Source organism: Lissotriton helveticus, chromosome 11 (genome assembly GCF_964261635.1).
Source record: "Lissotriton helveticus chromosome 11, aLisHel1.1, whole genome shotgun sequence".
Taxonomy (NCBI): Eukaryota; Metazoa; Chordata; class Amphibia; order Caudata; family Salamandridae; genus Lissotriton; species Lissotriton helveticus.
In genome coordinates this window covers 710,382,406-710,407,877 of record NC_136072.1, presented here as the reverse complement: position 1 = coordinate 710,407,877, position 25,472 = coordinate 710,382,406, and the positions used below count along the sequence as shown (strand labels likewise).

The following is a 25,472-nucleotide window of genomic DNA, read 5'->3' as shown; positions in this document are numbered from 1 at the left end:
CCGAGACCTAAAAAATAAAGTAACATAAGGACGGGGCAGGAACCAGCAGTGCCCTGTTGCCCTCACTTATTTCACATGCTTTCATACAATTAATAAAAATAGCAACACATATCACTCAAAGTGAGTGACAGGGCACAGATGAGTGGTAATCAATCACTGCACATTTCTGCCCTCTTTTCCCTGTATTACGGTGGTGGCAACGGACCCTTAAGTGTACTCAGAAAGAGTCCAAAAGAATAAACAAGACACGCTTCAGAAAAAATAATTACTCTTTTCCTGACTTGTCTAGATCAGGCAGGACAGGTCCAGACTACAAACCCTTCCTAGCCACCTGCTCTCTAAAACACTTCCTGGGTGTAGAAATTGTCTCAAAGTTTACATCTAGTTTGAGTTTTTGCCGTTTAACTCTGTGACTTGATGAGGATTGCATAACGAGAAGTGAACATTTAGTTAACTAAACCAAATGGTGTTCATGCAAAATGTCATGACGCTGCAAGCAGGATTCGAACCTACGGGGGGAAACCCCATTGGATTTCAAGTCCAACGCCTTAACCACTTGGCCATCACAGCTGCGTGAGTATGATGTCACTGTTGTCGTATACGAGCCATGCGCTGCTCACATCAGGCCGACACCTACAAATTAAAGTAACGGAAGGACAGGGCACATACCAGCAGTGCCCTGTCTCCCTCACTTATTTCGCATGTTTTCATACAATCAATAAAAATAGCAACACGCATCACTCAAAGTGAGTGACAGGTCACATATGAGCAGTAATCAATCACTGCACATTTCTGCCCTCTTTTCCCTATATTACGGCTCTGGAATGGGCCCTTAAGTGTACTCAGAAAGAGTCCAAAAGCCTAAACAAGACACGCTACATAAAAAAATTACTCTTTTTGTGACTCATCAAGATCAGGGAGGACAGGTCGAGACTACGAACCCTTCCAAACCACCTGCTCTCTTAAACACTTCCTGAGTGTTGAAATTGTCTTAATGTTTACATTTAGTTTGAATTTTTGCTGTTTAACTCTGTGACTTGATGAGGATTGACTAACGAGAAGTGAAAATTTCCTTAACAAACCAAATGGTGTTCATGCAAAATCGGACGTCGCTGCAAGCAGGATTCGAACCTGCGCAGGGAAACCCCATTGGATTTCGAGTCCAACGCCTTAACCACTCGGCCATCGCAGCTCCATGAATATGATGTCACTGTTGTCGTATATGAGCCATTCGCTGCTCATGTCAGACCGAGACCTAAAAAATAAAGTAACCGAAGGAAGGGGCAGGTACCAGCAGTGCTCTGTTGCCCTCACTTATTTCGCTTGCTTTCATACAATTAATAAAAATAGCAACACGTATCACTCAAAGTGAGTGACAGGGCACAGATGAGCAGTAATCAATCACTGCGCATTTCTACCCTCTTTTCCCTATATTACAGCGCTGGGACCGGGCCCTTAAGTGTACTCAGAAAGAGTCCAAAAGCCTAAACAAGACACTCTACATAAAAAAATTACTCTTTTCGTGACTCGTCATGATCAAGCAGGACAGGTCCAGACTACGAACCCTTCGAACCACCTGCTCTCTAAAACACTTCCGGAGTGTTGAAATTGTCTTAATGTTTACATTTAGTTTGAGTTTTTGCTGTTTAATTCTGTGACTTGATGAGGATTGCGTAACGAGAAGTGAACATTTCCTTAACAAACCAAATGGTGTTCATGCAAAATCGCCCGATGCTGCAAGCAGGATGCGAACCTGCGCAGGGAAACCCCATTGAATTTCAAGTCCAACACCTTAAACACTCGGCCATCGCAGCTCCTTGAGTATGATGTCACTGTTGTCGTATATGAGCCATGCGCTGCTCACGTCAGGCTGAGACCTAAAAAATAAAGTAACAAAAGGACGGGGCAGGAACCAGCAGTGCCCTGTTGCCCTCACTTATTTCACATGCTTTCATACAATTAATAAAAATAGCAACACGTATCACTCAAAGTGAGTGACAGGGCACAGATGAGCGGTAATCATTCACTGTGCATTTCTACCCTCTTTTCCCTCTATTACGGCGGTGGCAACGGGCCCTTAAGTGTACTCAGAAAAAGTCCAAAAGCCTAAACAAGACACGCTTCATAAAAAAAAAATACTCTTTTCCTGACTTGTCTAGATCAGGCAGGACATGTCCAGACTACAAACCATTCCTAGCCACCTGCTCTCTGAAAAACTTCCTGGGTATAGAAATTGTCTCAATGTTTACATATAGTTTGAGTTTTTGCCGTTTAACTCTGTGACTTGATGAGGATTGTATAACGAGAAGTGAACATTTACTTAACTAAACCAAATGGTGTTCATGCAAAATATCATGACGCTGCAAGCAGGATTCGAACCTACGCGGGGAAACCCCATTGGATTTCAAGTCCAACGCCTTAACCACTCGGCCATCGCAGCTGCGTGAGTATGATGTCACTGTTGTCGTATACGAGCCATGCGCTGCTCACATCAGGCCGAGACCTAAAAATTAAAGTAACGGAAGGACGGGGCACGTACCAGCAGTGCCCTGTCTCCCTCACTTATTTCGCATGCTTTCATACAATTAATAAAAATAGCAACAAGCATCACTCAAAGTGAGTGACAGGGCACAGATGAGCAGTAATCAATCACTGCACATTTCTGCCCTCTTTTCCCTATATTACGGCTCTGGAATGGGCCCTTAAGTGTACTCAGAAAGAGTCCAAAAGCCTAAACAAGATACGCTACATAACAAAATTACTCTTTTCGTGACTCGTCAAGATCAGGCAGGACAGGTCCAGACTACGAACCCTTCCGAGCCACCTGCTCTCTAAAACACTTCCTGAGTGTTGAAATTGTCTTAATGTTTACATTTAGTTTGAGTTTTTGCTGTTTAACTCTGTTACTTGATGAGGATTGCGTAACGAGAAGTGAACATTTCCTTATCAAACCAAATGGTGTTCATGCAAAATCGCACGAGGCTGGAAGCAGGATTCGGACCTGCGCAGGGAAACCCCATTGATTTCGAGTCCAACGCCTTAACCACTCGGCCATTGCAGCTCCATGTTGTCGTATACGAGCCATTCGCTGCTCACGTCAGACCGAGACCTAAAAAATAAAGTAACCGAAGGAAGGGGCAGGTACCAGCAGGGCTCTGTTGCCCTCACTTATTTCGCTTGCTTTCATACAATTAATAAAAATAGCAACACGTATCACTCAAAGTGAGTGACAGGGCACAGATGAGCAGTAATCAATCACTGCGCATTTCTACCCTCTTTTCCCTATATTACAGCGCTGGAACTGGGCCCTTAAGTGTACTCAGAAAGAGTCCAAAAGCCTAAACAAGACACTCTACAAAAAAAAAATGACTCTTTTCGTGACTCGTCAAGATCAAGCAGGACAGGTCCAGACTACGAACCCTTTAAACCACCTGCTCTCTAAAACACTTCCAGAATGTTGAAATTGTCGTAATGTTTACATTTAGTTTGAGTTTTTGCTGTTTAATTCTGTGACTTGATGAGGATTGCGTAACGAGAAGTGAACATTTCCTTAACAAACCAAATGGTGTTCATGCAAAATCGCCCGATGCGAACCTGCGCAGGGAAACCCCATTGAATTTCGAGTCCAATGCCTTAACCACTCGGCCATCGCAGCTCCATGAGTATGATGTCTCTGTTGTCGTATATGAGCCATGCGCTGCTCACGTCAGGCCGAGACCTAAAAAATAAAGTAACAAAAGGACGGGGCAGGAACCAGCAGTGCCCTGTTGCCCTCACTTATTTCACATGCTTTCATACAATTAATAAAAATAGCAACACGTATCACTCAAAGTGAGTGACAGGGCACAGATGAGCGGTAATCATTCACTGTGCATTTATACCTTCTTTTCCCTCTATTACGGCGGTGGCAACGGGCCCTTAAGTGTACTCAGAAAAAGTCCAAAAGCCTAACCAAGACACACTTCATGAAAAAATATTACTCTTTTCGTGATTTGTCTAGATCAGGCAAACAGGTCCAGACTACAAACCCTTCCGAGCCACCTGCTCTGTAAAACACTTCCTGGGTGTAGAAATTGTCTCAATGTTTACAACTAGTTTGAGTTTTTGCCGTTTAACTCTGTGCCGCTCGCAGTCGCATTGTGAAGAAACCCTTTCTTGCCTTGTGAAACCCGTATTTGGAGTCCTGCCTGTGACTTGGGAGCTCGTGTGCTCAGTCACTACTGACATCAGGAGGCCAATCTTACAGTGCTGCTGAGACCGGGAGCGGGACTGCAAGGACCAGGAGCGCTTGCGCTACAGCACTCCGCGCACCTGGTGCCTCTTCCCGCCCCCTCCTCTGTGTGAGCATAAGACGACTCGCGGCCCCCGCTCCGCGGGTGCCGCTCGCAGTCGCATTGTGAAGAAACCCTTTCTTGCCTTGTGAAACCCGTATTTGAGAGTCCTGCCTGTGACTTGGGAGCCCGTGTGCTCAGTCACTACTGACATCAGGAGGCCGATCTTACAGTGCTGCTGAGACCGGGAGCGGGACTGCGAGGACCAGGAGCGCTTGCGCTACACCACTCCGCGCAGCTGGTGCCTCTTCCCGCCCCCTCCTCTGTGTGAGCATAAGACGACTCGCGGCCCCCGCTCCGCGGGAGCCGCTCGCAGTCGCATTGTGAAGAAACCCTTTCTTGGCTTGTGAAACCCGTATTTGAGAGTCCTGCCTGTGACTTGGGAGCCCGTGTGCTCAGTCACTACTGACATCAGGAGGCCAATCTTACAGTGCTGCTGAGACCGGGAGCGGGACTGCGAGGACCAGGAGCGCTTGCGCTACACCACTCCGCGCACCTGGTGCCTCTTCCCGCCCCCTCCTCTGTGTGAGCATAAGACGACTCGCGGCCCCCGCTCCGCGGGGGCCGCTCGCAGTCGCATTGTGAAGAAACCCTTTCTTGGCTTGTGAAACCCGTATTTGAGAGTCCTGCCTGTGACTTGGGAGCCCGTGTGCTCAGTCACTACTGACATCAGGAGGCCAATCTTACAGTGCTGCTGAGACCGGGAGCGGGACTGCGAGGACCAGGAGCGCTTGCGCTACACCACTCCGCGCACCTGGTACCTCTTCCCGCCCCCTCCTCTGTGTGAGCATAAGACGACTCGCGGCCCCCGCTCCGCGGGTGCCGCTCGCAGTCGCATTGTGAAGAAACCCTTTCTTGCCTTGTGAAACCCGTATTTGAGAGTCCTGCCTGTGACTTGGGAGCCCGTGTGCTCAGTCACTACTGACATCAGGAGGCCAATCTTACAGTGCTGCTGAGACCGGGAGCGGGACTGCGAGGACCAGGAGCGCTTGCGCTACACCACTCCGCGCACCTGGTGCCTCTTCCCGCCCACCTCCTCTTCCTACCAAACCCAGCCTTTAGACGCGTACGCGGGACGCGCGCGGACGGAAGAGCGGGCGAAGACCGGGCAAAGAGCGGGCCCTCTATGGCCCTCAGTGGCTGAGGTAGGCTGGGCTGGGCCACGTTATATTCATTTGCAAGTGATTTGTGTAGAGTGCCTTTTTGGGACGCCCTATAGGAGATATATGTGGACACTGACGAGCATTCACTAGTTGCATAATAAAGGACTCTGTGTAATACTCAGTGATTGCTATATATAATATCTGAACCATATTCTGCTGTCTGGCTGCTTCATTTGTGAAGGATGACTGCAAAAAAACTACGTTCCGGAAGAGTCCTAGGGGGAAGGTCATGTACAAAAACCAGATCTAACCCCTTGAGGAATAAATTTGACAATGGGGTTTTAATGAAGGGTCAGAAGCAGTTATTGCAATTATGGGAACAACCTGTAGTAATCCCGGAGATAGGTGGTACTCAGATGGCGCCTTTGGTGGGGGCGCCATCAGTGGTGGAAAAAGACTTATTGTTCCCTAAACTAGCATCCTCTGTGGCTAATCTTTCAGTATACACTTCAGGGGGAGAAATGCCTGAGAATAATATAAAAGATACAATTACACTTCGATCTAACACTCCCTTCGGTGCAGAATGTCCCGATGTGGCTATAAAAGGAGAATCCTTCTTGTCTAGTATTGACCTTGAATTATGTGGCCGTTACATGGAGGATGGAAATTTGAATCATTTGAATCCCAGTAAGGCGGCATCGGGAGCAACTCCGTCAGGATTATTGCTATATAGTAGTACTCCCTCTATAACATCTGATGACATTCCTTCATTACAGAATGATTCTAGGAGTTTATTACTTAATCTATCCGGTATTTGCCCCATTGCCGCTTCTGGATTGCCGAAAGAAGATAGACCTATCTCTGATTGTTTAATAGCATTAGAACACTTGTTGTCCTCCATACTGTCTTTATTGAGCAAATTTGTTGGGAATTCTGACTGTACCTTGGACTCAGTTACCCAGATTCTGAAGGTATTGTTGGCAAAAAGTGCAGAAAATGGGACTACTGTTGTCCCGGAGACTGTTTTTCCTTTTGACAGCAATAATTTATCCGAAAGAAATGCTCCTGCAGTGATGCCAGAAATGGTTAACAAAAATGAGTCCTTAGGGAATTCCATCCCTTCTGTTTCTAATGGTATGCAGATATTAGAACCAATCCTAAAAGAGGAAAGTTTGGAGGAGGTGGATCTCACGGTGGGAAAAGAGTTATTCCCAATTTTTATCACTGAAAGAAAGGAACCTGAAGTGAATTCTGATGAAAACGGAAAAGTTATTAAAAGTAGAAAGAATAAAGGGAAAAACAGGAAACCTGTTCGTAAGTACAAGAAAAAAAAACAGAGGCAAATCATTTTCCAAAAACATATGATCAATGAAGACTATAATGAGCCAGAGATTGAAGATAAATCTCTATTGGATATTTTTTCCTAACAAGGTGATCGATGGTACCAATGGTTCTGTAGTTAATTGTTCTCGTAATAATGATGAAAATAGAAGGGAGGCAAGACCATACTTACCGTTTGGAAGTGGGTCCAGGATTTTAACATAGCCATATTGGTAACGGTATGAAAGCTAAAGGTGCCTCCCAGCATTTAAAGCACAGTATCGCTGGCAGTGGCACCCTAATTTTTCGTTTGCCCTGAAGAAATTGCCTGATAAAATACCTAAGGCAATGAAACATGTCGGCTGTGAGCTGAGTACGAATCGATAGGTAGTATTCGTACCCCTCCTTTTATTTTACATGTTTACTGTAAGCAACAAGAAAATATGAGTAAAAAGGTTGTTGTAGCTTGTTGCGCAGTATTTTTTGTGTTATATGTTGAACGTTGTTAGTCTTTGTCACATATAAGTTTTGCGTACACTGCACCATTCACTGTCTCCCTCTTTCCTTTGGGTTTTCGGACACGTTTACGTTAAGCTATTTGACACCGATGATGAGAACAGGGCCATCCTGGTGAGTACCAACCAGGGGTCCCATTGGTGGTGCGCCCGTGAGGTGTCATCTAGCTATTCACACTTTTTTCAAATGTTGTCCTTCTAGTGGATGTTTGTACTGTGTTGTCTGGTTACGTGTCTATCAGAGACGGGCTACCTTTTATTTATGGCAATAGACTGAAACAGAGTAATAATCTCTATAATTAGAGGTATGATTAGTACGATCATTTGACAATCTATAGCTGTTTACAGTTCTACATTAATGTTTTGCCAGTAGGACTGGGTCAAATTGTGATTAGTGCTCGTAATAATGGTACCAACACTGTGGAAGTCCATCTTCAAGAGAATAATTTAACACCGCCCAGTGTTCCAATTGAAGAAGAAATGAGAATTATGCCTTCTGTATCAGGAGTACTTAATCCATCGGCGCCTATCTTTCAACTACCAGTTGATGTTGCTATAAACTCTTCTTCTCTACAATTTAAAATGTCTAATTCATATGTGGACACCTTGACTTTGGACTTCTTGCCATTATTTGATTCTGATTTATACCTAAATAGGTCATGGTTGCTCAATTGTTTTAAAGATATTGATTGTTTAAAATTAATTCAGTCGAATGACATTGATTTGGTTTCCTTAGTAGGGTACGAAAATGGTCTATGTGTACGGGCAAAATTTTATTCTAAGATAATAGTTAATCTTGTGTTACAACAGGCAAAATCATTTCAATGTAGAGGGATAGATGTGTTACACTTTCTACATACTGGAAGGGATATCCTCCCTAGAGAAGGGGCCACAAAGCCGGGTGTCAGGCAGGAGAATATGTCTAAATCTATTAAAGATTTGCAAATTAGGGTCTTGAGAGGCAAACGTATGGTTTCCCAGATTTTGCCTACTCCTCTGAATATGACTGCTCCCATAATAGAAGACAATCACCGGTGGAATTGGCTTCCAGGAGTTTTGTCTAATAAAAACTCGGATAATCCAAAACTGTTTCAACATCTTTAGCACTCAATTAAAAGTATTATCCTGGAATGCAGCAGGGGTGTCTAATAGTCCAGAGAAACTTGACTTTTTATTTTCTTTAAATGCAGATGTGATATGCATCCAAGAAACTTGGTGTAAAAATGGCCTAGATGGGGGAAAGGACTATTTTGTGCTAGAGGCAGCAGCTGCGCCGGCTAAAAAAGGTCATGCAAAAGGGGGAATTGCCTGTCTCCTGTCTAATGCACTGCAATGGCAATTCTCTCATTATGTTGACAAAAGCAACCTTTTTCAAGCTATAACCATTAATAATTTAATTAGTGTAGGCAGCCTGCGTTCTCTAGTAATCATCAATGCATACATCCCGCCAGAAGATGGTTTTAATATTGTAATGAAGCAAATGTTTTCATATGTTAAACAGCTACTAGAATGTGACCAACCCCCTTATATTTTACTTGTGGGCGATTTGAATAGTAAAGTGTCCCATTCAAGCATAAATCTGTTTAGAAATAAGTTTAAAGAAGAGGCTTATAATATACCGCAATCTACTTTGCCAAGAAAAATAAAAACTAACAAAAGAGGAAAAATATTGCTGCAAGAACTTAGCCATTCAGATGGGTTGATTGTAAATGGTAGGATGGCATCCGATAATCCCGCTAAATTTACTCATAGGTCTCCTAAGGGGGAATCTATCCTCGATTATGTAATTATGGACTACGTCTCTTTTTTTCTCATTCAGGATTTAATGGTCTCTCAAACTTCTATGAGCGATCATAACGTGATTAATATAACTCTTTTATTACAACCTCAGGTTACGGATACATGGTCTTTAAGTACTGGTGGACTTTCTCTGCTTGGTAGGTCAGGTAGATGTTACTGGAACCCGACGACTATGAAGGGTTTACAAACTATCCTTGCAGAAACCCTACTTGAACTAAAAGAATGGCAGGGTATGGAATTTCTTCGCTTTGAACATTTTATGAAAAAGCTTATTGCACTTGCAAAGAAGCTTAGATATTCCAAGAAAGTGAATTTTGTCCCTAGTTTATTGTTGCCTTTAAATAAATAAATAAATAAATTAGTGAGGCAACAATTTCTGTTTAGATCCATGGAAACAAAAAATAAGTTATCCTTATTAAAAAGAAAGAGGACCAGAGTGAGAGCAAAACTAAAGAAAGAAAAAGAAGACTCTCTCTGGATTAGCCTAAGGGAGGCTTCTACCTATGGTAAATCCAGAGATTGTTGGTCCATAATTGGTAAGGGGTGTGGTGTAAGAACTTCCCCTACTCCCGTTTCTATTCCTGAGGATGTCTGGCGTTTATTCTTATTGAATCTGTATGCATCAAATGGCATAAGGGGTGAGGATAGTGATCTTCTTTGGGACAGTAGGTCCGTTATGGAGCCGCCATCTGAGAATTCTATTGCTTTGGCGATTAAGAGTATGCGCTCTTCCGGAGCGTTGGGACCAGATGAGTTGCCCATTTCAGTTTTGAAACAGGATGTTACTACTTGGAGTAGGATTCTTTTCCCCTTGTTTAAAGCATGCTTCTTATTAAGATCAGTCCCTATTTCTTGGAAGGGAAGTATATTAATACCCCTATTTAAGAAGGGCGAGCGGGATAAACCCATGAACTATCGTTTGATCGCTCTATTGGACGCGGTTGGAAAAGTTTTTGCTAAATGCCTTTTATTATTAATTACAGATTGGGTGGAGGCAAATAACATTTTACCTTTGGAACAGACTGGGTTCCGTAAAAAACATGGTACACTTGATAATTTGACTGCTCTTCAAGTGATTACGGACAAATATGTACGAATCCGGGGAGGTGGGGTATATGCGGCATTTGTAGACTTCTCCACAACGTTTGACAAGGTGGATCGTCCAACGCTGTGGAGAAAGCTTGCTGTAATGGGTATGCCGTCCCATCTACTGGAACTCGTAAGATCTCTTCACTCGAATACCTGGTGTAAGGTGTTACAAGGTGGAGAAAGGGGTCTTTCTCAGTCCATCCCATCTCTAAACGGGTTAAAACAGGGGTGTCTACTGGCCCCCATGTTGTTTTCGCTATATATTGCGGACCTTCCTGCTTCTATTGCTGCAGGTGTTGGTTTAGCCCCGGTGGTTGGAGGTTCATCCATTTCTGTCTTAATGTATGCGGATGATATCCTCATTTTAGATCTAACTCCTAAGGGCTTAGCTAATCGCCTACAAGCTTTACACTTATTTGCGGAAGGACATTTCATGAAGATTAATGTGTCCAAAAGCAAAATTATGTGTATCACTGGAAAGAAAAAATGTAGATCTGTAGACTTTGGATGGGCTATTGGTGGTCAGAGACTAGAGGTGGTTAAAACTTACCCCTTTTTAGGTAAAATAATCGCAGCTAACCTAAGTGAAATACCTCATATTGAACATAATTCGAGTAAGGCACTGTCTCATGGTATGGGGTTATGCTCGCTGTACTCTGCTACAGGGAAAAGACACTTTGCTCATTTTTTGGAAGTGTATAATGCAAAAATCCCTGCAACTCTGCTTTATGGATTAGAATTGGTGGAATTAAGACATTGGGGTTTTCTGCATTTAATGGAGGGAAAGGTTTTGAGAAGAATTTCTTCTTTTAATACAGCTTGCTCAGTGTCAGCATGTAGGCTGGAATTTGGCCTCCGGAGCTGTTGGGTACAGGGGTTGATTGCCCTAGTAAGATGGGTGGCCTGTTTGGCCAGAGGTGATCCGGGTTCCTTACGGGCATATATAAAAAAGGAACTGCTGGGCAATTTAAATGAGTTCTCATTTTTAGTAAAAAACTTCAGAACAGCTGTAAAATTGTTAGAGTTGGAGGAAAATACTTTGTTTTTACTTTCTCCGTCTCAACTAAAGTCTCAGCTGAAATACGCATCTTGGGAACTCTGCTTTAAATTGGATATGTCTACCTTACATGGAAAGAAGGAGGGGGAACTACTCTTAAATTCGTATTCAATAAAGCTGGCCCAGCAGTATGTCTCCTGGAATATCCCACATCGAGTACGAAGGTTATGGTACCTCTTGCGACACGATTTACTTCCTTTAAACTCTTTATTAGCAAAGTGGTATGGAACATCCCCCATATGTAATTTTTGTAATAAGGCAGTCCAAGACCGAAATCATGTTTTGTTTATTTGTCCTATACTACGCCCATTTCGTTCTAAATGGTTGAGATCTATTTGCTTACAATTAGGAATTCTTAATGTAAATACTTTTTTCCATGCCCTTTACTGTCCACCCAATGAAATGTTTTGCTTCAAAATTTTAAATTTTTTTAGGAGTTTTTTAGACATTTATTAATGAAACCTGTAATGGTAATTTGTGTTTCTCCGGGCTGTGTTCATGAGGTGTTTTCTTGAATGATTTTGTATTTTAATATTGTATATGTTTGTGTTTAAGTATATGATTGTTATATGTGGCCCTCGTTTGAGAGCCGAAAACATAATAATAAAAACTTGAAACTCTGTGACTTGAAGAGGACTGCATAACGAGAAGTGAACATTTACTTAACTAAACCAAATGGTGCTAATGCAAAATCTCATGACCCTGCAAGTAGGATTCGAACCAACGCGGTGAAACCCCATTGGATTTCAAGTCCAACACCTTACCCACTCGGCCATCGCAGCTGCATGTGTATGATGTCACTGTTGTCGTATACGAGCCATGCGCTGCTCACGTCAGGCCGAGACCTAAAAATTAAAGTAACGGAAGGACGGGGCATGTACCAGCAGTGCCCTGTCTCCCTCACTTATTTCGCATGCTTTCATACAATTAATAAAAATAGCAACACGCATCACTCAAAGTGAGTGAAAGGGCACAGATGAGCGGTAATCAATCCCTGCACATTTCTGCCCTCTTTTCCCTGTATTACGGCGCTGGGAATGGGCCCTTAAGAGTACTCAGAAAGAGTCCAAAAGCCTAAACAAGACACGCTACATAAAAAACGTACTCTTTTCGTGACTCGTCTAGATCAGGCAGGACAGGTCTAGACTACGAACCCTTCCGAGCCACCTGCTCTCTAAAACACTTCCTGGGTGTGGAAATTGTCTCAATATTTACATCTAGTTTTTGTTTTTGCCGTTTAACTCCGTGACTTGATGAGGATTGCATAACAAGAAGTGAACATTTACTTAACTAAACCAAATGGCATTCATGCAAAATCTCACGATGCTGCAAGCAGGATTCGAACCTGCGCAGGGAAACCCCTTTGGATTTTGAGTCCAACGCCTTAACCACTCGCCCATCACAGCTCCATGAGTATAATGTCACTGTTGTCGTATATGAGCCATGCGCTGCTCACGTCAGACCGAGACCTAAAAAACTAAAGTAACGGAAGGACGGGGCAGGTACCAGCAGTGCCCTGTTGCCCTCACTCATTTCACATGCTTTGATACAATTAATAAAAATAGCAACACGCATCACTCAAAGTGAGTGACAGGGCACAGATGAGCAGTAATCAATCACTGCACATTCCTACCCTCTTTTCCCTATATTACGGCGCTGGGAATGGGCACTTAAGAGTACTCAGAAAGAGTCCAAATGCCTAAACAAGACACGCTACATAAAAAAATTACTCTTTTTGTGACTCGTCAAGATCAGGCAGGACAGGTCCAGACTACGAACCCTTCCAAACCACCTGCTCTCTTAAACACTTCCTGAGTGTTGAAATTGTCTTAATGTTTACATTTAGTTTGAATTTTTGCTGTTTAACTCTGTGACTTGATGAGCATTGACTAACGAGAAGTGAACATTTCCTTAACAAACCAAATGGTGTTCATGCAAAATCATACGTCGCTGCAAGCAGGATTCAAACCTGCGCAGGGTAACCCCATTGGATTTCGATTCCAACGCCTTACCCACTCAGCCATCACAGCTCCATGAGAATAATGTCACTGTTGTCGTATATGAGCCATGCGCTGCTCACGTCAGGCCAAGACCTAAAAAATAAAGTAACATAAGGACGGGGCAGGAACCAGCAGTGCCCTGTTGCCCTCACTTATTTCACATGCTTTCATACAATTAATAAAAATAGCAACACGTATCACTCAAAGTGAGTAACAGGGCACAGATGAGCGGTAATCATTCACTGTGCATTTCTACCCTCTTTTCCCTCTATTACGGCGGTGGCAACGGGCCCTTAAGTGTACTCAGAAAAAGTCCAAAAGCCTAAACAAGACACGCTTCATAAAAAAAAATTACTCTTTTCCTGAATTGTCTAGATCAGGCAGGACAGGTCCAGACTACAAACCCTTCCTAGCCACCTGCTCTCTAAAACACTTCCTGGGTGTAGAAATTGTCTCAAAGTTTACATCTAGTTTGAGTTTTTGCCGTTTAACTCTGTGACTTGATGAGGATTGCATAACGAGAAGTGAACATTTAGTTAACTAAACCAAATGGTGTTCATGCAAAATTTCATGACGCTGCAAGCAGGATTCGAACCTACGCGGGGAAACCCCATTGGATTTCAAGTCCAACGCCTTAACCACTCGGCCATCGCAGCTGCGTGAGTATGATGTCACTGTTGTCGTATACGAGCCATGCGCTGCTCACATCAGGCCGACACCTACAAATTAAAGTAACGGAAGGACAGGGCACGTACCAGCAGTGCCCTGTCTCCCTCACTTATTTCGCATGCTTTCATACAATCAATAAAAATAGCAACACGCATCACTCAAAGTGAGTGACAGGTCACAGATGAGCAGTAATCAATCACTGCACATTTCTGCCCTCTTTTCCCTATATTACGGCTCTGGAATGGGCCCTTAAGTGTACTCAGAAAGAGTCCAAAAGCCTAAACAAGACACGCTACATAAAAAAGTTACTCTTTTCGTGACTCATCAAGATCAGGCAGGACAGGTCCAGACTACGAACCCTTCCGAGCCACCTGCTCTCTAAAACACTTCCTGAGTGTTGAAATTGTCTTAATGTTTACATTTAGTTTGAGTTTTTGCCGTTTAACTCTGTGACTTGATGAGGATTGCATAACGAGAAGTGAACATTTAGTTAACTAAACCAAATGGTGTTCATGCAAAATTTCATGACGCTGCAAGCAGGATTCGAGCCTACGCGGGGAATCCCATTGGATTTCAAGTCCAACACCTTAACCACTCGGCCATCGCAGCTGCGTGAGTATGATGTCACTGTTGTCGTATACGAGCCATGCGCTGCTCACATCAGGCCGACACCTACAAATTAAAGTAACGGAAGGACAGGGCACGTACCAGCAGTGCCCTTTCTCCCTCACTTATTTCGCATGCTTTCATACAATCAATAAAAATAGCAACACGCATCACTCAAAGTGAGTGACAGGTCACAGATGAGCAGTAATCAATCACTGCACATTTCTGTCCTCTTTTCCCTCTATTACGGCGGTGGCAACGGGCCCTTAAGTGTACTCAGAAAAAGTCCAAAAGCCTAAACAAGACACGCTTCATAAAAAAAAATTACTCTTTTCCTGAATTGTCTAGATCAGGCAGGACAGGTCCAGACTACAAACCCTTCCTAGCCACCTGCTCTCTAAAACACTTCCTGGGTGTAGAAATTGTCTCAAAGTTTACATCTAGTTTGAGTTTTTGCCGTTTAACTCTGTGACTTGATGAGGATTGCATAACGAGAAGTGAACATTTAGTTAACTAAACCAAATGGTGTTCATGCAAAATTTCATGACGCTGCAAGCAGGATTCGAACCTACGCGGGGAAACCCCATTGGATTTCAAGTCCAACGCCTTAACCACTCGGCCATCGCAGCTGCGTGAGTATGATGTCACTGTTGTCGTATACGAGCCATGCGCTGCTCACATCAGGCCGACACCTACAAATTAAAGTAACGGAAGGACAGGGCACGTACCAGCAGTGCCCTGTCTCCCTCACTTATTTCGCATGCTTTCATACAATCAATAAAAATAGCAACACGCATCACTCAAAGTGAGTGACAGGTCACAGATGAGCAGTAATCAATCACTGCACATTTCTGCCCTCTTTTCCCTATATTACGGCTCTGGAATGGGCCCTTAAGTGTACTCAGAAAGAGTCCAAAAGCCTAAACAAGACACGCTACATAAAAAAGTTACTCTTTTCGTGACTCATCAAGATCAGGCAGGACAGGTCCAGACTACGAACCCTTCCGAGCCACCTGCTCTCTAAAACACTTCCTGAGTGTTGAAATTGTCTTAATGTTTACATTTAGTTTGAGTTTTTGCCGTTTAACTCTGTGACTTGATGAGGATTGCATAACGAGAAGTGAACATTTAGTTAACTAAACCAAATGGTGTTCATGCAAAATTTCATGACGCTGCAAGCAGGATTCGAGCCTACGCGGGGAATCCCATCAGATTTCAAGTCCAACACCTTAACCACTCGGCCATCGCAGCTGCGTGCGTATGATGTCACTGTTGTCGTATACGAGCCATGCGCTGCTCACATCAGGCCGACACCTACAAATTAAAGTAACGGAAGGACAGGGCACGTACCAGCAGTGCCCTTTCTCCCTCACTTATTTCGCATGCTTTCATACAATCAATAAAAATAGCAACACGCATCACTCAAAGTGAGTGACAGGTCACAGATGAGCAGTAATCAATCACTGCACATTTCTGTCCTCTTTTCCCTCTATTACGGCGGTGGCAACGGACCCTTAAGTGTACTCAGAAAAAGTCCAAAAGCCTAAACAAGACACGCTTCATAAAAAAAAATTACTTTTTTCCTGACTTGTCTAGATCAGGCAGGACAGGTCCAGACTACAAACCCTTCCTAGCCACCTGCTCTCTAAAACACTTCCTGGGTGTAGAAATTGTCTCAAAGTTTACATCTAGTTTGAGTTTTTGCCGTTTAACTCTGTGACTTGATGAGGATTGCATAACGAGAAGTGAACATTTACTTAACTAAACCAAATGGTGTTCATGCAAAATCTCAAGACGCTGCAAGCAGGATTCGAACCTACGGGGGGAAACCCCATTGGATTTCAAGTCCAATGCCTTAACCACTCGGCCATCGCAGCTGCGTGAGTTTGACGTCACTGTTGTCGTATACGAGCCATGCGCTGCTCACATCAGGCCGAGACCTAAAAATTAAAGTAACGGAAGGACGGGGCACGTACCAGCAGTGCCCTGTCTCCCTCACTTATTTCGCATGCTTTCATACAATTAATAAAAATAGCAACACGCATCACTCAAAGTGAGTGACAGGGCACAGATGAGCAGTAATCAATCACTGCACATTTCTGCCCTCTTTTCCCTATATTACGGCTCTGGAATCGGCCCTTAAGTGTACTCAGAAAGAGTCCAAAAGCCTAAACAAGATACGCTACATAACAAAATTACTCTTTTCGTGACTCGTCAAGATCAGGCAGGACAGGTCCAGACTACGAACCCTTCCGAGCCACCTGCTCTCTAAAACACTTCCTCAGTGTTGAAATTGTCTTAATGTTTACATTTAGTTTGAGTTTTTGCTGTTTAACTCTGTTACTTGATGAGGATTGAGTAACGAGAAGTGAACATTTCCTTATCAAACCAAATGGTGTTCATGCAAAATCGCACGAGGCTGCAAGCAGGATTCGGACCTGCGCAGGGAAACCCCATTGATTTCGAGTCCAACGCCTTAACCACTCGGCCATTGCAGCTCCATGTTGACGTATACGAGCCATTCGCTGCTCACGTCAGACCGAGACCTAAAAAATAAAGTAACCGAAGGAAGGGGCAGGTACCAGCAGTGCTCTGTTGCCCTCACTTATTTCGCTTGCTTTCATACAATTAATAAAAATAGCAACACGTATCACTCAAAGTGAGTGACAGGGCACAGATGAGCAGTAATCAATCACTGCGCATTTCTACCCTCTTTTTCCTATATTACAGCGCTGGGACTGGGCCCTTAAGTGTACTCACAAAGAGTCCAAAAGCCTAAACAAGACACTCTACATAAAAAAATGACTCTTTTCGTGACTCGTCAAGATCAAGCAGGACAGGTCCAGACTACGAACCCTTTAAACCACCTGCTCTCTAAAACACTTCCGGAGTGTTGAAATTGTCGTAATGTTTACATTTAGTTTGAGTTTTTGCTGTTTAATTCTGTGACTTGATGAGGATTGCGTAACGAGAAGTGAACATTTCCTTAACAAACCAAATGGTGTTCATGCAAAATCGCCCGATGCTGCACGCAGGATGCAAACCTGCGCAGGGAAACCCCATTGAATTTCGAGTCCAACGCCTTAACCACTCGGCCATCGCAGCTCCATGAGTATGATGTCACTGTTGTCGTATATGAGCCATGCGCTGCTCACGTCAGGCCGAGACCTAAAAAATAAAGTAACAAAAGGACGGGGCAGGAACCAGCAGTGCCCTGTTGCCCTCACTTATTTCACATGCTTTCATACAATTAATAAAAATAGCAACACGTATCACTCAAAGTGAGTGACAGGGCACAGATGAGCGGTAATCATTTACTGTGCATTTATACCCTCTTTTCCCTCTATTACGGCGGTGGCAACGGGCCCTTAAGTGTACTCAGAAAAAGTCCAAAAGCCTAACCAAGACACGCTTCATGAAAAAATATTACTCTTTTCGTGATTTGTCTAGATCAGGCAAACAGGTCCAGACTACGAACCCTTCCGAGCCACCTGCTCTGTAAAACACTTCCTGGGTGTAGAAATTGTCTCAATGTTTACATCTAGTTTGAGTTTTTGCCATTTAACTCTGTGACTTGAAGAGGACTGCATAACGAGAAGTGAACATTTACTTAACTAAACCAAATGGTGCTAATGCAAAATCTCATGACCCTGCAAGCAGGATTCAAACCAACGCGGTGAAACCCCATTGGATTACAAGTCCAACACCTTACCCATTCGGCCATCGCAGCTGCATGTGTATGATGTCACTGTTGTCGTATACGAGCCATGCGCTGCTCACGTCAGGCCGAGACCTAAAAATTAAAGTAACGGAAGGACGGGGCATGTACCAGCAGTGCCCTGTCTCCCTCACTTATTTCGCATGCTTTCATACAATTAATAAAAATAGCAACACGCATCACTCAAAGTGAGTGAAAGGGCACAGATGAGCGGTAATCAATCACTGCACATTTCTGCCCTCTTTTCCCTGTATTATGGCGCTGGGAATGGGCCCTTAAGAGTACTCAGAAATAGTCCAAAAGCCTAAACAAGACACGCTACATAAAAAATTACTCTTTTCGTGACTCGTCTAGATCAGGCAGGACAGGTCCAGATTACGAACCCTTCCGAGCCACCTGCTCTCTAAAACACTTCCTGGGTGTGGAAATTGTCTCAATATTTACATCTAGTTTTTGTTTTTGCCGTTTAACTCCGTGACTTGATGAGGATTGCATAACAAGAAGTGAACATTTACTTAACTAAACCAAATGGCATTCATGCAAAATCTCACGATGCTGCAAGCAGGATTCGAACCTGCGCAGGGAAACCCCATTGGATTTCAGGTCCAACGCCTTAACCTCTCGGCCGTCGCAGCTCCATGAAAATGATGTCACTGTTGTCGTATACGAGCCATGCGCTGCTCAAGTCAGACCGAGACCTAAAAAATAAAGCAGCGGAAGGACGGGGCAGGTACCAGCAGTGCCCTGTTGCCCTCACTTATTTCGCATGCTTTGATACAATTAATAAAAATAGCAACACGCGTCACTCAAAGTGAGTGACAGGGCACAGATGAGCGGTAATCAATCACTGCACATTTCTACCCTCTTTTCCCTATATTACGGCACTGGGAATGGGCCCTTAAGAGTACTCAGAAAGAGTCCAAAAGCCTAAACAAGACACGCTACATGAAAAAATTACTCTTTTTGTGACTCGTCAAGATCAGGCAGGACAGGTCCAGACTACGAACCCTTCTGAACCACCTGCTCTCTAAAACACTTCCGGAGTGTTGAAATTGTCTTAATGTTTATATTTAGTTTGAGTTTTTGCTGTTTAATTCTGTGACTTGATGAGGATTGCGTAACGAGAAGTGAACATTCCCTTAACGAACCAAACGGTGTTCATGCAAAATCGCCCGATGCTGCAAGCAGGATGCGAATCTGCGCAGGGAAACCCCATTGAATTTCGAGTCAAACGCCTTAACCACTCGGCCATCGCAGCTCCATGAGTATGATGTCACTGTTGTCGTATATGAGCCATGCGCTGCTCACGTCAGGCCGAGACCTACAAAATAAAGTAACAAAAGGACGGGGCAGGAACCAGCAGTGCCCTGTTGCCCTCACTTATTTCACATGCTTTCATACAATTAATAAAAATAGCAACACGTATCACTCAAAGTGAGTGACAGGGCACAGATGAGCGGTAATCATTCACTGTGCATTTCTACCCTCTTTTCCCTCTATTACGGCGGTGGCAACGGGCCCTTAAGTGTACTCAGAAAAAGTCCAAAAGCCTAAACAAGACACGCTTCTTAAAAAATAATTACTCTTTTCCTGACTTGTCTAGATCAGGCAGGACATGTCCAGACTACAAACCATTCCTAGCCACCTGCTCTCTGAAACACTTCCTGGGTGTAGAAATTGTCTCAATGTTTACATATAGTTTGAGTTTTTGCCGTTTAACTCTGTGACTTGATGAGGATTGCATAAAGAGAAGTGAACATTTACTTAACTAAAGCAAATGGGAATCATGCAAAATCTCATGACGCTGCAAGCAGGATTCAAACCTACGCGGGGAAACCCAATTGGATTTCAAGTCCAACGCCTTAACCACTCGGCCATCGCAGCTGCGTGAGTATGATGTCACTGTTGTCGTATACGAGCCATGCGCTGCTCACATCAGGCCGAGACCTAAAAATTAAAGTAACGGAAGGACGGGGCACGTACCAGCAGTGCCCTGTTGCCCTCACTTATTTCGCATGCTTTGATACAATTAATAAAAAATAGCAACACTTATCACTCAAAGTGAGTGACAGGGCACAGATGAGCGGTAATCAATCACTGCACATTCCTACCCTCTTTTCCCTATATTACGGCGCTGGGAACGGGCACTTAAGAGTACTCAGAAAGAGTCCAAATGCCTAAACAAGACACGCTACATAAAAAAATTACTCTTTTTGTGACTCGTCAAGATCAGGCAGGACAGGTCCAGACTACGAACCCTTCCGAGCCACCTGCTCTCTAAAACACTTCCTGAGTGTTGAAATTGTCTTAAAGTTTACATTTAGTTTGAATTTTTGCTGTTTAACTCTGTTACTTGATGAGGATTGAGTAACGAGAAGTGAACATTTCCTTATCAAACCAAATGGTGTTCATGCAAAATCGCACGAGGCTGCAAGCAGGATTCGGACCTGCGTAGGGAAACTCCATTGATTTCGAGTCCAACGCCTTAACCACTCGGCCATTGCAGCCTAATGTTGTCGTATACGAGCCATTCGCTGCTCACGTCAGACCGAGACCTAAAAAATAAAGTAACCGAACGAAGGGGCAGGTACCAGCAGTGCTCTGTTGCCCTCACTTATTTCGCTTGCTTTCATACAATTAATAAAAATAGCAACACGCATCACTCAAAGTGAGTGAAAGGGCACAGATGAGCGGTAATCAATCACTGCACATTTCTGCCCTCTTTTCCCTGTATTACGGCGCTGGGACTGGGCCCTTAAGTGTACTCAGAAAGAGTCCAAAAGCCTAAACAAGACACTCTACATAAAAAAATGACTCTTTTCGTGACTCGTCAAGATCAAGCAGGACAGGTCCAGACTACGAACCCTTCCGAGCCACCTGCTCTCTAAAACACTTCCTGGGTGTGGAAATTGTCTCAATATTTACATCTAGTTTTTGTTTTTGCCGTTTAACTCCGTGACTTGATGAGGATTGCATAACAAGAAGTGAACATTTACTTAACTAAACCAAATGGCATTCATGCAAAATCTCACGATGCTGCAAGCAGGATTCGAACCTGCGCAGGGAAACCCCATTGGATTTCAGGTCCAACGCCTTAACCACTCGGCCGTCTCAGGTCCATGAAAATGATGTCACTGTTGTCGTATACGAGCCATGCGCTGCTCAAGTCAGACCGAGACCTAAAAAATAAAGCAACGGAAGGACGGGGCAGGTACCAGCAGTGCCCTGTTGTCCTCACTTATTTCGCATGCTTTGATACAATTAATAAAAATAGCAACACGCATCACTCAAAGTGAGTGACAGGGCACAGATGAGCGGTAATCAATCACTGCACATTTCTACCCTCTTTTCCCTATATTACGGCGCTGGGAATGGGCCCTTAAGAGTACTCAGAAAGAGTCCAAAAGCCTAAACAAGACACGCTACATGAAAAAGTTACTCTTTTTGTGACTCGTCAAGATCAGGCAGGACAGGCCCAGACTACGAACCCTTCTGAACCACCTGCTCTCTAAAACAGTTCCTGAGTGTTGAAATTGTCTTAATGTTTACATTTAGTTTGAGTTTTTGCTGTTTAATTCTGTGACTTGATGAGGATTGCATAACGAGAAGTGAACATTTCCTTAACTAAACCATATGGTGTTCATGCAAAATCTCATGACCCTGCAAGCAGGATTCAAACCAACGCGGTGAAACCCCATTGGATTACAAGTCCAACACCTTACCCATTCGGCCATCGCAGCTGCATGTGTATGATGTCACTGTTGTCGTATACGAGCCATGCGCTGCTCACGTCAGGCCGAGACCTAAAAATTAAAGTAACGGAAGGACGGGGCATGTACCAGCAGTGCCCTGTCTCCCTCACTTATTTCGCATGCTTTCATACAATTAATAAAAATAGCAACACGCATCACTCAAAGTGAGTGAAAGGGCACAGATGAGCGGTAATCAATCACTGCACATTTCTGCCCTCTTTTCCCTGTATTACGGCGCTGGGAATGGGCCCTTAAGAGTACTCAGAAATAGTCCAAAAGCCTAAACAAGACACGCTACATAAAAAATTACTCTTTTCGTGACTCGTCTAGATCAGGCAGGACAGGTCCAGACTACGAACCCTTCCGAGCCACCTGCTCTCTAAAACACTTCCTGGGTGTGGAAATTGTCTCAATATTTACATCTAGTTTTTGTTTTTGCCGTTTAACTCCGTGACTTGATGAGGATTGCATAACAAGAAGTGAACATTTACTTAACTAAACCAAATGGCATTCATGCAAAATCTCATGATGCTGCAAGCAGGATTCGAACCTGCGCAGGGAAACCCCATTGGATTTCAGGTCCAACGCCTTAACCACTCGGCCGTCGCAGCTCCATGAAAATGATGTCACTGTTGTCGTATACGAGCCATGCGCTGCTCAAGTCAGACCGAGACCTAAAAAATAAAGCAGCGGAAGGACGGGGCAGGTACCAGCAGTGCCCTGTTGCCCTCACTTATTTCGCATGCTTTGATACAATTAATAAAAATAGCAACACGCGTCACTCAAAGTGAGTGACAGGGCACAGATGAGCGGTAATCAATCACTGCACATTTCTACCCTCTTTTCCCTATATTACGGCGCTGGGAATGGGCCCTTAAGAGTACTCAGAAAGAGTCCAAAAGCCTAAACAAGACACGCTACATGAAAAAATTACTCTTTTTGTGACTCGTCAAGATCAGGCAGGACAGGTCCAGACTACGAACCCTTCTGAACCACCTGCTCTCTAAAACACTTCCTGAGTATTGAAATTGTCTTAATGTTTACATTTAGTTTGAATTATTGCTGTTTAACTCTGTGACTTGATGAGGATTGACTAACGAGAAGTGAAAATTTCCTTAACAAACCAAATGGTGTTCATGCAAAATCGTACGTCGCTGCAAGCAGGATACGGACCTGTGCAGGGAAACCCCGTTGATTTCGAGTCCAACGCCTTAACCACTCGGCCATCGCAGCTCCATGAGTATGATGTCACTGTTGTCGTATATGAGCCATTCGCTGCTCACGTCAGACCGAGACCTAAAAAATAAAGTAACCGAAGGAAGGGGCAGGTACCAGCAGTGCTCTGTTGCCCTCACTTATTTCGCTTGCTTTCATACAATTAATAAAAATAGCAACACGTATCACTCAAAGTGAGTGACAGGGCACAGATGAGCAGTAATCAATCACTGCGCATTTCTACCCTCTTTTCCCTATATTACAGCGCTGGGACCGGGCCCTTAAGTGTACTCAGAAAGAGTCCAAAAGCCTAAACAAGACACTCTACATAAAAAAATTACTCTTTTCGTGACTCGTCAAGATCAAACAGGACAGGTCCAGACTATGAACCCTTCGAACCACCTGCTCTCTAAAACACTTCCGGAGTGTTGAAATTGTCTTAATGTTTATATTTAGTTTGAGTTTTTGCTGTTTAATTCTGTGACTTGATGAGGATTGCGTAACGAGAAGTGAACATTCCCTTAACGAACCAAACGGTGTTCATGCAAAATCGCCCGATGCTGCAAGCAGGATGCGAATCTGCGCAGGGAAACCCCATTGAATTTCGAGTCAAACGCCTTAACCACTCGGCCATCGCAGGTACATGAGTATGATGTCACTGTTGTCGTATATGAGCCATGCGCTGCTCACGTCAGGCCGAGACCTACAAAATAAAGTAACAAAAGGACGGGGCAGGAACCAGCAGTGCCCTGTTGCCCTCACTTATTTCACATGCTTTCATACAATTAATAAAAATAGCAACACGTATCACTTAAAGTGAGTGACAGGGCACAGATGAGCGGTAATCATTCACTGTGCATTTCTACCCTCTTTTCCCTCTATTACGGCGGTGGCAACGGGCCCTTAAGTGTACTCAGAAAAAGTCCAAAAGCCTAAACAAGACACGCTTCTTAAAAAATAATTACTCTTTTCCTGACTTGTCTAAATCAGGCAGGACATGTCCAGACTACAAACCATTCCTAGCCACCTGCTCTCTGAAACACTTCCTGGGTGTAGAAATTGTCTCAATGTTTACATATAGTTTGAGTTTTTGCCGTTTAACTCTGTGACTTGATGAGGATTGCATAACGAGAAGTGAACATTTACTTAACTAAAGCAAATGGGAATCATGCAAAATCTCATGACGCTGCAAGCAGGATTCGAACCTACTCGGGGAAACCCAATTGGATTTCAAGTCCAACGCCTTAACCACTCGGCCATCGCAGCTGCGTGAGTATGATGTCACTGTTGTCGTATACGAGCCATGCGCTGCTCACATCAGGCCGCGACCTAAAAATTAAAGTAACGGAAGGACGGGGCACGTACCAGCAGTGCCCTGTTGCCCTCACTTATTTCGCATGCTTTGATACAATTAATAAAAAATAGCAACACGCATCACTCAAAGTGAGTGACAGGGCACAGATGAGCGGTAATCAATCACTGCACATTCCTACCCTCTTTTCCCTATATTACGGCGCTGGGAACGGGCACTTAAGAGTACTCAGAAAGAGTCCAAATGCCTAAACAAGACACGCTACATAAAAAAATTACTCTTTTTGTGACTCGTCAAGATCAGGCAGGACAGGTCCAGACTACGAACCCTTCCGAGCCACCTGCTCTCTAAAACACTTCCTGAGTGTTGAAATTGTCTTAAAGTTTACATTTAGTTTGAATTTTTGCTGTTTAACTCTGTTACTTGATGAGGATTGAGTAACGAGAAGTGAACATTTCCTTATCAAACCAAATGGTGTTCATGCAAAATCGCACGAGGCTGCAAGCAGGATTCGGACCTGCGTAGGGAAACCCCATTGATTTCGAGTCCAACGCCTTAACCACTCGGCCATTGCAGCTCCATGTTGTCGTATACGAGCCATTCGCTGCTCACGTCAGACCGAGACCTAAAAAATAAAGTAACCGAACGAAGGGGCAGGTACCAGCAGTGCTCTGTTGCCCTCACTTATTTCGCTTGCTTTCATACAATTAATAAAAATAGCAACACGCATCACTCAAAGTGAGTGAAAGGGCACAGATGAGCGGTAATCAATCACTGCACATTTCTGCCCTCTTTTCCCTGTATTACGGCGCTGGGACTGGGCCCTTAAGTGTACTCAGAAAGAGTCCAAAAGCCTAAACAAGACACTCTACATAAAAAAAATGACTCTTTTCGTGACTCGTCAAGATCAAGCAGGACAGGTCCAGACTACGAACCCTTCCGAGCCACCTGCTCTCTAAAACACTTCCTGGGTGTGGAAATTGTC

The 25,472-nt window shown here is 43.9% G+C and overlaps 24 non-coding genes across 24 annotated transcripts; all 24 read right to left on the bottom strand.

The window, feature by feature from the left end:
• Positions 1-488: 488 nt before the first annotated feature.
• Positions 489-570, bottom strand: TRNAS-UGA (transfer RNA serine (anticodon UGA)). Its single transcript has one exon. It is a non-coding gene; the product is annotated as a tRNA-Ser (tRNA).
• Positions 571-1,110: 540 nt separating this feature from the next.
• Positions 1,111-1,192, bottom strand: TRNAS-CGA (transfer RNA serine (anticodon CGA)). The gene has a single exon. It is a non-coding gene; the product is annotated as a tRNA-Ser (tRNA).
• A 540-nt stretch (positions 1,193-1,732) lies between these two features.
• On the bottom strand, positions 1,733-1,814 carry TRNAS-UGA (transfer RNA serine (anticodon UGA)). The gene has a single exon. It is a non-coding gene; the product is annotated as a tRNA-Ser (tRNA).
• A 544-nt stretch (positions 1,815-2,358) lies between these two features.
• On the bottom strand, positions 2,359-2,440 carry TRNAS-UGA (transfer RNA serine (anticodon UGA)). The gene has a single exon. It is a non-coding gene; the product is annotated as a tRNA-Ser (tRNA).
• A 9,472-nt stretch (positions 2,441-11,912) lies between these two features.
• TRNAS-UGA (transfer RNA serine (anticodon UGA)) lies at positions 11,913-11,997 on the bottom strand. Its single transcript has one exon. It is a non-coding gene; the product is annotated as a tRNA-Ser (tRNA).
• Positions 11,998-12,539: 542 nt separating this feature from the next.
• TRNAL-CAA (transfer RNA leucine (anticodon CAA)) lies at positions 12,540-12,621 on the bottom strand. The gene has a single exon. It is a non-coding gene; the product is annotated as a tRNA-Leu (tRNA).
• Positions 12,622-13,163: 542 nt separating this feature from the next.
• Positions 13,164-13,245, bottom strand: TRNAS-CGA (transfer RNA serine (anticodon CGA)). Its single transcript has one exon. It is a non-coding gene; the product is annotated as a tRNA-Ser (tRNA).
• A 544-nt stretch (positions 13,246-13,789) lies between these two features.
• On the bottom strand, positions 13,790-13,871 carry TRNAS-UGA (transfer RNA serine (anticodon UGA)). Its single transcript has one exon. It is a non-coding gene; the product is annotated as a tRNA-Ser (tRNA).
• Positions 13,872-14,412: 541 nt separating this feature from the next.
• On the bottom strand, positions 14,413-14,493 carry TRNAS-UGA (transfer RNA serine (anticodon UGA)). The gene has a single exon. It is a non-coding gene; the product is annotated as a tRNA-Ser (tRNA).
• A 544-nt stretch (positions 14,494-15,037) lies between these two features.
• TRNAS-UGA (transfer RNA serine (anticodon UGA)) lies at positions 15,038-15,119 on the bottom strand. Its single transcript has one exon. It is a non-coding gene; the product is annotated as a tRNA-Ser (tRNA).
• A 541-nt stretch (positions 15,120-15,660) lies between these two features.
• Positions 15,661-15,741, bottom strand: TRNAS-UGA (transfer RNA serine (anticodon UGA)). Its single transcript has one exon. It is a non-coding gene; the product is annotated as a tRNA-Ser (tRNA).
• A 544-nt stretch (positions 15,742-16,285) lies between these two features.
• On the bottom strand, positions 16,286-16,367 carry TRNAS-UGA (transfer RNA serine (anticodon UGA)). The gene has a single exon. It is a non-coding gene; the product is annotated as a tRNA-Ser (tRNA).
• Positions 16,368-16,907: 540 nt separating this feature from the next.
• Positions 16,908-16,988, bottom strand: TRNAS-CGA (transfer RNA serine (anticodon CGA)). The gene has a single exon. It is a non-coding gene; the product is annotated as a tRNA-Ser (tRNA).
• Positions 16,989-17,513: 525 nt separating this feature from the next.
• TRNAS-CGA (transfer RNA serine (anticodon CGA)) lies at positions 17,514-17,595 on the bottom strand. Its single transcript has one exon. It is a non-coding gene; the product is annotated as a tRNA-Ser (tRNA).
• Positions 17,596-18,135: 540 nt separating this feature from the next.
• Positions 18,136-18,220, bottom strand: TRNAT-UGU (transfer RNA threonine (anticodon UGU)). Its single transcript has one exon. It is a non-coding gene; the product is annotated as a tRNA-Thr (tRNA).
• Positions 18,221-18,761: 541 nt separating this feature from the next.
• TRNAS-UGA (transfer RNA serine (anticodon UGA)) lies at positions 18,762-18,843 on the bottom strand. The gene has a single exon. It is a non-coding gene; the product is annotated as a tRNA-Ser (tRNA).
• A 541-nt stretch (positions 18,844-19,384) lies between these two features.
• On the bottom strand, positions 19,385-19,466 carry TRNAS-CGA (transfer RNA serine (anticodon CGA)). The gene has a single exon. It is a non-coding gene; the product is annotated as a tRNA-Ser (tRNA).
• Positions 19,467-20,010: 544 nt separating this feature from the next.
• Positions 20,011-20,092, bottom strand: TRNAS-UGA (transfer RNA serine (anticodon UGA)). The gene has a single exon. It is a non-coding gene; the product is annotated as a tRNA-Ser (tRNA).
• Positions 20,093-20,634: 542 nt separating this feature from the next.
• On the bottom strand, positions 20,635-20,715 carry TRNAS-CGA (transfer RNA serine (anticodon CGA)). Its single transcript has one exon. It is a non-coding gene; the product is annotated as a tRNA-Ser (tRNA).
• Positions 20,716-21,242: 527 nt separating this feature from the next.
• TRNAS-UGA (transfer RNA serine (anticodon UGA)) lies at positions 21,243-21,321 on the bottom strand. Its single transcript has one exon. It is a non-coding gene; the product is annotated as a tRNA-Ser (tRNA).
• Positions 21,322-21,863: 542 nt separating this feature from the next.
• TRNAT-UGU (transfer RNA threonine (anticodon UGU)) lies at positions 21,864-21,948 on the bottom strand. The gene has a single exon. It is a non-coding gene; the product is annotated as a tRNA-Thr (tRNA).
• Positions 21,949-22,489: 541 nt separating this feature from the next.
• On the bottom strand, positions 22,490-22,571 carry TRNAS-UGA (transfer RNA serine (anticodon UGA)). The gene has a single exon. It is a non-coding gene; the product is annotated as a tRNA-Ser (tRNA).
• Positions 22,572-24,359: 1,788 nt separating this feature from the next.
• TRNAS-UGA (transfer RNA serine (anticodon UGA)) lies at positions 24,360-24,441 on the bottom strand. Its single transcript has one exon. It is a non-coding gene; the product is annotated as a tRNA-Ser (tRNA).
• Positions 24,442-24,983: 542 nt separating this feature from the next.
• TRNAS-CGA (transfer RNA serine (anticodon CGA)) lies at positions 24,984-25,064 on the bottom strand. Its single transcript has one exon. It is a non-coding gene; the product is annotated as a tRNA-Ser (tRNA).
• Between the last annotated feature and the right edge of the window lie 408 nt (positions 25,065-25,472).